The sequence below is a fragment of the Salvelinus namaycush genome, unplaced genomic scaffold (assembly GCF_016432855.1).
Source record: "Salvelinus namaycush isolate Seneca unplaced genomic scaffold, SaNama_1.0 Scaffold282, whole genome shotgun sequence".
Classification (NCBI taxonomy): Eukaryota; Metazoa; Chordata; class Actinopteri; order Salmoniformes; family Salmonidae; genus Salvelinus; species Salvelinus namaycush.
In genome coordinates this window covers 27,501-39,900 of record NW_024059697.1, presented here as the reverse complement: position 1 = coordinate 39,900, position 12,400 = coordinate 27,501, and the positions used below count along the sequence as shown (strand labels likewise).

Sequence of the window (12,400 nt, the reverse complement as noted above, 5' to 3'; positions counted from 1 at the left end):
TTGGTTCAACTCTAGAGAAGGTGCATGGAGGCAGGATAATGAGGCTGAACATCACAGGCTCAGCCTTGGTTCAACTCTAGAGAAGGTGCATGGAGGCAGGATAATGAGGCAGAACATCACAGGCTCAGCCTTGGTTCAACTCTAGAGAAGGTGCATGGAGGCAGGATAATGAGGCTGAACATCACAGGCTCAGCCTTGGTTCAACTCTAGAGAAGGTGCATGGAGGCAGGATAATGAGGCAGAACATCACAGGCTCAGCCTTGGTTCAACTCTAGAGAAGGTGCATGGAGGCAGGATAATGAGGCTGAACATCACAGGCTCAGCCTTGGTTCAACTCTAGAGAAGGTGCATGGAGGCAGGATAATGAGGCTGAACATCACAGGCTCAGCCTTGGTTCAACTCTAGAGAAGGTGCATGGAGGCAGGATAATGAGGCTGAACATCACAGGCTCAGCCTTGGTTCAACTCTAGAGAAGGTGCATGGAGGCAGGATAATGAGGCTGAACATCACAGGCTCAGCCTTGGTTCAACTCTAGAGAAGGTGCATGGAGGCAGGATAATGAGGCAGAACATCACACACTAAGCATCTAAGCACTTGGTTCAACTCTAGAGCAGGCCAGCAGCATACCACCCTGAATCCCACCGCTGGCTTGCCTCTGAAGCTAAGCAGGGTTGGTCCTGATCGGTCCCTGGATGGGAGACCAGATGCTGCTGGAAGTGGTGTTGGAGGGCCAGTAGGAGGCACTCTTTCCTCTGGTCTAAAGAAATATCCCAATGCCCCAGGGCAGTAATTGGGGACATTGCCCTGTGTAGGGTGTTGTCTTCTGGATGGGATGTTAAATGGGTGTCCTGATCCCATGGCACCTTTTGTAAGACAAGCTAAATTCCCAATCTGGCCCTTATACCATCACGGTTACCTAATCAGCCCCAACTTACAATTGGCTCAATCTTTCACCTGTAACTATTCCCCAGGTTGTTGCTGTAAATGGGGTTTTAGCAGTCAACTTACCTGGTTAAATAAATGGTGCATGGAGGCAGAACAACACAGGCTAAACCTTGATTGAAATCATTGTCTGCTAGATGGGTAGGGTCAATGGGCTGTGTGATCTTCTACTGGGAGATGACTGGGTGATTTCATGCCAGCGTAGGCCAAAAATATTTTGGGTATCTCAAGATTATTCTGGCAATTCTCACATAGAAACTTCATTGGAAGGATGAATGTTTCACGTGCTTTTTACATTTGAAAATCATAAAAAAGTGGCCCCTTTTGGACATATGGTACACCCCCCTGGGTCACTCCTCTTTTCAGTTCGCTGCAGCGACTGGAACGAGCGGCAACAAACACTCAAACTGGGCAGTTTTATCTCCATCTCTTCATTCAAAGACTCATTCCTGGACACTCTTACTGACAGTTGTGGCTGCTTCACATGATGATGCATTGTCTCTATCTTCTGTGCTCAATAATGTTTGTACCATGTTTTGTGCTGCTGCCATGTTGTCCTGTTGTGTTGCTGCAATGCTGTTTTTGTCATCTTAGGTCTCTCTTCATGTAGTGTTGTCTCTTGTCGCGACGTGTGTTTTGTCCTATATTTTTTATCCCGGCCCCCGTCCCCGCAGGAGGCCTTTTGGTAGGCCGTCATTGAAAAGAAGAATTTGTTCTTAACTGACTTGCCTAGTTAAATATTAAACAGGTCTCCTGTAAGACCATACGATTTGTAAAGTGATACAGACAACATCTTGGAGTCATTATACTCCTTATAGCGCTCCAACATATGGAGTATTGCTACATTCTGGAATACAACTGTTCACATATATTCAATCACGTTGATCAATGGAACATACATTCTAATGTCTGAGACCTGCTCGTCATTACCGTAACATACATTCTAATACCTGAAACCTGCTCGTCATTACAGTAACATATATTACTGCAATATATTCAATCTCAAGGAGGATCAATGGAAACAGGATGCACCTGAGCTCAATGTAGAGTCTCATAGCAAAGGGTCTGAATACTTATGTAAATAAGGTTTCTGTTTTTAAAAATGTTAATACATTTGCAAACTTTTGTAAAAAAAAATACGTTTTCACTATGTCATTATGGGGTATTGTGTGTATATTGAGGATTAAAAAAAAAAAAAAAAGTCATCCATTTTAGAATAAGGCTGTAACGTAACAAAATGTGGGAAAAGGGGAGGGGTCTGAATATTTTAGGAAGGCACTATTATTACAAACAAAATTCTACAAATGAGCTAAAAAAAAATGCAAAGGATTATTTTTTATGTTGACTAAATGAATATGAACATTGTGAAGAACATGACCTGCACAAAAGTCAGATTAGGATATAGGCCAAGGCCTAGAATAGATTATAAATAGGATTTTTGTTGTATGTTCAACTAGCTAGATGAACACGGTTTACATCTGACCCGCTGGTAATTATGAAGCTAAATGTTAGCTAGTTATCTTGTAGTGTCTGCATTGCCACGGTTGGTATGGAAGCAGGCTCAGTGGGTTCAGCAGGACATTTTGGTACAGCTGTAGCAGTCAACAGTCAATAACAAGCTGTAGGACATGAATTCATTCATGTTTTAACCTAGTTTTTCTAGAATTTGTCTTTCAGCATAAACCTGCTGTCCACCACCAGTACAAGGAGATGATCAAGGGTGAACAAGCAACAATTCAGGTATTTTTGTCTTTGTACTTTGAGCATATTGCTTGGACTTGGGGGGGGTCAATAACTTATTGCTGAGATGCAGGCTAGAATATCTTGTCTATTTTAGTCTGCTTTCCTCCTTTACAGCTGTAATGGTCTGGAGCCTGGTGTTGTTGTGACCGAAGAGGTTTCACTCCGATGGAACCAGGTTTCACTCCTTTACAGCTGTAACGGTCTGGAGCCTGGTGTTGTTGTGACCGAAGAGCTTTCACTCCGATGGAACCAGGTTTCACTCCTTTACAGCTGTAATGGTCTGGAGCCTGGTGTTGTGACCAAAGAGGTTTCACTCCGATGGAACCAGGTTTCACTCCTTTACAGCTGTAATGGTCTGGAGCCTGGTGTTGTTGACCAAAGAGGTTTCACTCCGATGGAACCAGGTTTCACTCCTTTACAGCTGTAACGGTCTGGAGCCTGGTGTTGTGACCGAAGAGCTTTCACTCCGATGGAACCAGGTTTCACTCCTTTACAGCTGTAATGGTCTGGAGCCTGGTGTTGTTGTGACCAAAGAGGTTTCACTCCGATGGAACCAGGTTTCACTCCTTTACAGCTGTAATGGTCTGGAGCCTGGTGTTGTTGTGACCAAGGTGCTTTCACTCAGATGGAACCAGGTTTCACTCCTTTACAGCTGTAATGGTCTGGAGCCTGGTGTTGTTGTGACCGAAGAGCTTTCACTCAGATGGAACCAGGTTTCACTCCTTTACAGCTGTAACAGTCTGGAGCCTGGTGTTGTGACCAAGGTGCTTTCACTCAGATGGAACCAGGTTTCACTCCTTTACAGCTGTAACGGTCTGGAGCCTGGTGTTGTGACCGAAGAGCTTTCACTCCGATGGAACCAGGTTTCACTCCTTTACAGCTGTAACGGTCTGGAGCCTGGTGTTGTTGTGACCGAAGAGCTTTCACTCAGATGGAACCAGGTTTCACTCCTTTACAGCTGTAACGGTCTGGAGCCTGGTGTTGTTGTGACCGAAGAGCTTTCACTCAGATGGAACCAGGTTTCACTCCTTTACAGCTGTAACGGTCTGGAGCCTGGTGGTGTTGTGACCGAAGAGCTTTCACTCCGATGGAACCAGGTTTCACTCCTTTACAGCTGTAACGGTCTGGAGCCTGGTGGTGTTGTGACCGAAGAGCTTTCACTCAGATGGAACCAGGTTTCACTCCTTTACAGCTGTAACGGTCTGGAGCCTGGTGTTGTTGTGACCGAAGAGCTTTCACTCCGATGGAACCAGGTTTCACTCCTTTACAGCTGTAACGGTCTGGAGCCTGGTGGTGTTGTGACCGAAGAGCTTTCACTCAGATGGAACCAGGTTTCACTCCTTTACAGCTGTAACGGTCTGGAGCCTGGTGTTGTGACCGAAGAGCTTTCACTCCGATGGAACCAGGTTTCAGCTGCTGCACAACGTTGACTTCCTTCCTCCCAGAGAGGTGAAAACATCCCCCAGACTGGACACAACCCGGCAAACAATGAAAAGGCCACAGATACTACATGTCCTGCTTCAAAGGGCAGAAATGTGCTCTCAGGCTAGATTCCTTTGTTCATATCATCACCTGAACCAAAGTTCCTCAAAAGGATCTGATGATATAGGCCTAAAACAGTGTTTTCACCTAAGCCTTTGTGTTTTTAAGGTTCTACCTAAATTGTAGGCTACTACCATTTGGTCTCGCTTTAAATGACGTGCATCTTATTAAAAAGGCTTCATAAACACGACATAAACACGTCATGCTTTATAAAGGGTTCATAAATGTGGCATAACCACCAATGTCAAACGTGACATAACCCACTCTGTGAAATATGACAAACCTGTGCTTTATAAGCGACAAGCGTCGCTTAATAAAAGGCCTTATAAATCACAATAAAAATGTAGGCTTCACAAAACATTTATAACCCATCATGCATCTTGGTAGAGCATTACAACGCCAGGATATTGGGTTTTGATTCCCAGGACCAACGATACGTAAAAATGTATTCACGCATGACTAAGTCACTTTGGATAAAAGCGTCTGCTAAAACGTGATATATTATATTTCACTAAAACATTTATAGGATGGCACAACCTCTTCCCCCTCTTGGATGCATAGCCAATAGTGGACTTGACCTCAACTTCCCCCAGAATGCAATGCTGCAGGATGACACACTAAAGTGCAGTCATGCACAGCAAAAAACTGTGTTAGGGGCTTTTAAAAATCAGTTTACACATTTTACTTATTTTTTTACCCCAAAAAAATGCAGTTTTGGTTTAGTTTTTCCATGTTCTGAATTTCCTCCATCTTGTCTGTTTTACCCCAGTTTTCACACTACTAAAGCAAAAAAAACTGGATCTTCTGTGCTCACAACAATGTTTAACCAAATCAGGGGATTACTTTTTTAGGTCTGGGAAAATCTAAGAAACGTTGACTTGAGTGTAATTATTATTTCACTAAGTTTTTCTTAATTCCAGCTATAATAATACAAATCGTTTAATGTTTCCACACTAAAGTCAAAATAAACAAAATAAATGAGATATCGGTCGGGCTCTAGACATAACCCATTTCATCTCAGAGCCTATACCAAAGCACGAGAAACAATCCTGTACTGATAAAATATTAAGCCATTTGTCTTTTGCATATAACTGTGGGCTGGGCTGTAGACGGCACTTACTTTAATATTTTTTCAATAGACGATCAATCTTGCAGAATGTACGGCCAGTGTTGGCACTCAGTAAAGGCGGTGGGCTGTAGACAGTCACTGCAAAAGAGTACGCCCACACCTTTACAGAAATGTTATCAAATTTGCCTTTATGCTTTTCATTTTGTGGCCCAGTTTCAACATTTCCAAATTATACAGCAAATGAGGGCGTTTCTGTTACCATAAAAGGAGGGGTGTAAGACTCATTCACCAGTACACAAATACGGAGCTGATTTATCAATGAAAACATGCATATATACACGTAGCGTACGACAGTTTGATAAATCCCATACGTGGAGCACGCAAATCCTACAATCTCCAGGTAAGCCAGAATTCTGTAAGAAATTCACAAACGGTTGATAAATGACTCCTTTGGTCTTTATGAATGGACTTTCGCACCAAAAGGTATCTTAGCAACAGCCTGCCTGCTCCTGCTACAGCCACTGGCAGTAAGGAGTCAGGAAGGACAGTCCACAACTAACAAGTGACTAGTGTCAACCAGTGTGGCCTTAATTAGTGCAATACTTTTGACCAGAGCCCTGTAGTGCATTGAATAGGGCACCATTTGAAAAGCAGAAATGAGTGTTTTGATTAACTACAGACAAAACTAGGCCTTAAGATAAGCTTGGTGAATATTATCTACTTTCACTAACAGCCACATTGTGTGTGTGTGTGTGTATACGCACATTTGTGTCCCATCAATATTTGACAAAAGCCCAGGCAGAGGCCATCTCATATTCAGCCTCTCTGTATAAGGGGCACTGGCGTTGTCACTGGACGTTCAAAGGAGCAGTGGTTTCAGTAGCTCTGGCGTTAGTGAAGGAATGCTGAGCATTAGCAAGCCGCACTAACGTCCTGGACCAGAGCTATTGGTTTCATTTATAGCTTGTACTACAAAACGACTCTGTCCCCAGCAAGCACTCCTTAACCAGAGAACATTCCCATAGCATGAGGGGCAGCCTGGCAATTTCTCTTTCACTGTGGGGACACTTGCGAAACGGTCACAGAAACTGCAGAACAGGCCTATGCAATGATTAATGAAACGCATTATGGTTGCAACACACGATGAAACCGATGTACAAACATAAGGAGTAGGCCTAGCTAACTATTATCATCACTAATATGTGGATGATCCATTTCCCTGAAAACACAGTGTCCTATAGGATTTGGGTTGTTTAGCATAGCTAAAATGACACACCGATTTACTGCACATGACATTAATCATGAGCAGTCCTGCGTATTTCTCTTTTGACTATTCTCTCAAAGTAACGTTATGCCTTGCGACATCGTAATGTTAACTAGCTAACTAGCGTAACGTTCGATAAGATTGAGCTGTTAACCTAAAGATGCTAACGTTTGCTATTACACGAATTGTCTAGTTGAACTGACAATAGCAGCTGCTAGCTAGCCAGCTAACGTTAGCTATCAAAATGACATGTTTTTTTATGACAGCTTAGCTACGTCGCGTTAGTTAGCTAGTAAACAAAACGATTTAGCTAAGAACGATAACTAGCTACCCAACTAACGACGTTGGCGGGTGCATAGCGATGGTTTACCTGCTATTTGATACGCAGTGGCTTTTCCCAAGCCAACCAAGAAGACAGGCGAGCTCCACACACACACACCTCGATCCAAACGACCGAAACCTTCGTATTATATCCAGGTCTTGTATGATTCCCAGAAAATGAAATAGTCCCTTCAAAGCACACGCAGTATTTCGATCGTCGTCAAAAACACGATAAGCAGGAGTTAAGCAGCCCTCGAGACAATTACGGCAGCAGAAGCTAACCAAGGCAGTGGTGTTGGATCGGATGATGCGAGGGGCGTACCCATTGAAATGAATAGGGCGTACCAAAAACATAGAAATAGGATACATAGAACAGATAGATCTATGTTCCTCTCAACACAGTGCGTTTAATGACAAATATTCCATATTTTTCCTCGTGCTCCCCTTTTAGTTGAGTAATCAATCAACGAACGTACAAGCTCTTATCAGATTATTATTATTTTTTTTTTAAATACATAAACGTCGGTGCGCATTTGGTCCTAAATATGTTTGCTAATCATTGGGTCGCTTTTTGATGACGTATTTGACGTTGGCATGGGGCGTTCTTGAAAAGTAGTAGGGTACTAGGGGCAACTAGCCACCCCCTAAGAACAATGTCTAATTGCTGACACAAAAAAAGCAACGTTTAGAGAAAAAAAATGCTTTGTAGATAAACTATAAAGGGATATTAATTGCTACAGTTTTACACTTAAGTATTTCAATAAATATTTTTAGAAAAGGTGCATTTATTTCTCTCCATACAATCCACTATGTACCGTGCATGTTTTTAAATCCCAGTAGTCTTTAAAATGACATAAAGGAGAAAAAGGTTTTCAATAGTTGTTTTTAATTCATAAATATTCATTAGAATATAACTAAATACGACTGGAATATAACATTTAATAACAATAACTCAAAACTTAACTAATTCAATGTAACATTGATGTGGCAACTCTTATGCTTGGCTATTGCATGATTCTAATTTGTAAATAGGTCACAAATAATCCATCCCTATTAAATTGGAGCACAACTCATGGGCCAACCTCCTGTACCGCTCACACCTAATCCAGTCCCCACCTGTGACTGAAAACGGGGAGAAATGCCAATTGAAAAGCGCTCTTAAAAACGTAGCTAGCTATATGATATAAAATGCTGTGTAAAATAGCTAAAAAGGCAATAAAGTAACATTAACTGTAAAGCTATCAGTGACTAGTAGAAACATTTACAACTGCAATTAACTTTCGTTACCTTTTTTAATGTATTTTACCTCAGACGATCTGGTAGAAAGTTTGCTAGCAAGCACTCCTAGCAGCGTATGCTAATTAGCTAGCATTTTCTGCTATTGAAGTTGTAGCTTGCAAGTTAGCATAACTAGCGGTAACTGGGCTAGTCATTGTCTAAATGACATGCAGAAACACATTCATAACCAAAATGGGGTAACTATCCCACAGGGACCCCCCAACACACTCATCCAACATATTACTACTTTACTAAAAAAAAAAAAAAAAACATTTAACAAGTGGATTAATTATCTGAAGGCTTTCCTACTTGTATAGTTAAATAATTATATGTCTAACTTAATTGAAATACAGTGCATTCGGGAAGTATTCAGACCCCTTAACTTTTTTCACATTTTGTTAGGTTAGCCTTATTCTAAAAAATAAAAATAAATTTATAATCCTCAGCAATCCACACACAATACCCATTAATGACAAAGCGAAAACAGTTTTAGACATTTTTACAAATGTATTAAAAATTAAATACAGAAATACCTTATTTAAGTATTCAGACTCTTTGCTATGAGACTAGAAATTGAGCTCAGGTGCATCCTGTTTCTATTGATCATCCTTGAGATGTTTCTACAACTTGATTGGAGTCCACCTGTGGTAAATTCAATTGATTGGATATGATTTGAAAACACACACACCGGTCTATATAAAAGGTCCCACAGTTGACAGTGCATGTCAGAGCAAAAACCAAGCCATCGAAGGAATTATCCATAGAGCTCTGAGACAAGATTGTGTCAAGGCACAGATCTGGGGAAGGGTACCAAAACAATTCTGCAGCATTGAAGGTCCCCGAGAACACAGTGGCCTCCATCAATCTTAAATGGAAGTAGTTTGGAACCACTAAGATTCTTCCTAGAGCTGGCCGCCCGGCCAAACTAAGCAATCGGGGGAGAAGGGCCTTGGTCAGGGAGGTGACCAAGAACCCGATTGTCACTGACAGAGTTCCAGAGTTCCTCTGTGGCGATGGGAGAACCTTCCAGAAGGACAACAATTTATGCAGCACTCCACCAATCAGACCTTTATGGTAGGTTGGCCAGACGTAAGCCACTCCTCAGTAAGTCACATGACAGCCCGCTTGGAGTTTTCCAAAAGGCACCTAGAGGTTCTCAGACTATGAGAAAGAAGATTATCTGGTCTGATCAAACCAAGATTGAACTCTTTGGCCTGAATGGCAAGCATCAAGTCTGGAGGAAACCTGGCACCATCCCTACGGTGAAACATGGTGTTGGTGGTGGCAGCATCATGTTGTGGGGATGTTTTTCAGCGGTAGGGACCGGGAGACTAGTCAGGATTGAGGCAAAGATTAACAGAGCAAAGTACAGAGTGATCCTTGATTAAAAACCTGCTGTAGAACGCTCAGGACCTTAGACCCGGACTTGAACCCGATCAAACATCTCAGGAGAGACCTGAAAATGACTGTGCAGCAACACTCCCCATCCAACCTGAGATTGAGAAGATCTGCCGAGAAGAATGGGCGGAACTCCCCAAATACAGGTGTGCCAAGCTTGTAGCATCATACCCAAGAAGACTCGAGGCTGTAATCGCTGCCAAAGGTGCTTCAACAAAGTACTGAGTTTGAATACTTATGTAAATAATCAGTTTTATAAATTAGCAATAATATATTTTTTACTGTTTTTGCTCTGTCATTCTGGGGTATTGTGTGTAGAAGGATGAGGGGGGGAAAAACAATTTAATACATTTTAGATTAAGGCTGTAACCTAACAAAATGTGGGAAAAGTAAAGGTCTGAATACTTTAAGGCACTGTATATCTACAACTTTTTCCCCAAAAAATGAGATACATCTCCAAACATTTTTTGTTGAGCAAGAGCAGTGGCAGTCAGGGAAAGTGTTCAGATGTTCATCACAGCTTCCGTATGGTATAAACTTCTGTACATGCATACCTTCTCACAGGTAGGACTGTAGAAATCTGACTCACCTACACTTTGCTCTGTATGTTACATAATTCGGTAGTTAAATCCGAATGAATGCAATATACGTGGGCAAACAAAGTGGCCAACTTCATTATTTTATATCCTTTCTTGAGAAACATTTACTTTACGTGTGAGGAATGTGGATAACTTCCGGGCTGTATTCATTAGTCGGACAGTGACAAACGAGTTTCTATTGGACACATTCAGGTAGGTCCCTCCCAGCGTCGTTCTGTTTGGTTTCTAGTGTATTCACTCCAGGGGCGTATTCCTTACCCCGATTCTGTCGCGAAACGTTTCTTAACAGGGAGCAAATGGAACGAAACGGGGAGGGATCTACCGGAAATGTGGCCAATATAAACTCCCGTTTAAGTTGCAAAACGGGAACTGTTTGGACTAGTGATGACACCCAAGGTATTATCCAGTCTGTCGGTAATAGTGTGATAAAGCGCGCTAGACCACCCGAGAGGTGGGCCAATTACTGGTTGAGCAGAGTAGCATGATGCAGCCATCACATTTGTTTGACCGGTGTTAAAGGATAGGACACCAACACACATAGCAAACAATTATCTTTATTAAATACACAATTTCATAAGACTGCGTGCATGAAATGCTAGGTGACCTAAATTCCTGCAGTCTCTGTAACCCAATCGGAAGTGCTGCAATGACCTGAAGGCCTAAGGCGCACATGCTACGTGTGATAACGCGCTTACGTGACACTACACACACACGCGCGTGAGGTTTACAATGAAGGAGAACTGAACATATAAGGTGATACTATTACTTCACTGCAACCCGGGCCTTTTAATAATGAAACGCGATTGTACAAACACACAAATTCACCGACTGCACATAGGGGCATCATAGCCTACGACACAGTCCACAGACCCACACATGATAGAGCCATAGAACCTCTGCAATCACCGTTCTGTTCACCACATAACCCAACGTGTATTTTTTTTAACTACACATTCCAAAAACATTTTAACAAGACAAGGCCAACGAAAGAAGACATATACATAATATTGAACATATTGAGCATTTAGTAGGTGATGTCAAAATGCTATTATTGAGGTCATTAAGGCTCCCGAGTGGCACAGTGGTCTAAGGCACTGCATCTCGGTGCTAAAGGCGTCACTACAGACCCTGGTTTGATCCCGGTCTGTATCACAACTGCCGTGATCAGGAGTCCCATAGGGTGGTGCACAATGGCCCAGCGTCATCCGGGTCATCACTGTAAAATAAGAATTTGTTCTTAACTGGACTTGCCTAGTTAAATAAAGGCTAAATTAAAAATAAATAAAAAATCCTTAGGTGACGTCAAAATGCTATTATTGAGGTAATTTCCTTAGTAGGTGATGTCAGAGGTCCGCATGTTAGAACTCGGAGCTCAGGGATGATATGCAGCATTCACAAACTAGTCCGAACTAGGAAACTCCGACATTTCCGAGTTGCTGATTCATTGAACTTGGCACGTGTCTAACTACAACCAGTTAGCAAGTCGAAAATGTCCAAGTTCCGACTACTATTTGAACGCTCCAATAGACGAGGTTTTCACTAGTAATTACGTGTTGGAGGGGCGTTCAAGTGATTTTCCCCCATTCTTATGTGGCAAATACCACCTTCCCACTTGATTATGAACGCAGTTTTATGTAGCCGGAGGATGAGGAGACGTCGCTGTAGTGGCAATAAATATAACCCTTAATGCAGCCCTGCTACCATCAGGACCAGTAGCCTATCTAGATCAAGTACATGTATTTGTGTGTTAAATCATGACAAAAACTATACATACCTCTTATGAATTGCAAGGGCTCGATTTAACCCGTATAAACGGAAGTTTAGCGTTATTTAGCGCGATTTAAATTGAAAGGTAATTTCCGATTCCGTGAATGCACTCTGTGAATACGGGAACATGCATTTCAATTTCAATAGCGCTGATCTTCACCGATACGGATTTAGTGGAAGCCTATAGAGTCTCAACGACCATCCACTACAGCAGGGCTGCCAAACTGATTACACAGAGGGCGCTAGTATTTAAGACAACCACATGTGGAGAGTTCTTTACTAATCAGTGACCTTTAATTCATCAAATACAAAGGGAGGAACGAAAAAAAAAAAACGCAAACACTCCGCCCTCCGTGGAATGAGTTTGACACGTGCACTACAGCATTCATTCACAGGAGTCAGTTAACACGAACATGTCTTTATTGAAGGCACACCCTACATTCACAATCACTAGCTTTAGGAGACAGGGTTGACACG

The 12,400-nt window shown here is 42.2% G+C and overlaps 1 protein-coding gene and 1 long non-coding RNA gene across 2 annotated transcripts in view; both read right to left on the bottom strand.

Annotated features, from left to right (window-relative positions):
• LOC120039588 (CSC1-like protein 2) overlaps window positions 1-7,189 on the bottom strand; it is a 134,826-nt gene extending 127,637 nt beyond the window's left edge. Inside the window, exon 1 of the mRNA XM_038985004.1 lies at window positions 6,931-7,189. The gene's annotated coding sequence lies outside the window, so the exon portion shown is untranslated. The remainder of the gene's footprint in view (window positions 1-6,930) is intronic.
• Window positions 7,190-12,317: 5,128 nt separating this feature from the next.
• LOC120039589 overlaps window positions 12,318-12,400 on the bottom strand; it is a 4,219-nt gene continuing 4,136 nt past the window's right edge. Inside the window, exon 4 of the long non-coding RNA XR_005475449.1 lies at window positions 12,318-12,400. This exon is cut by the window's right edge and continues 1,306 nt beyond it. This is a non-coding gene — a long non-coding RNA (uncharacterized LOC120039589).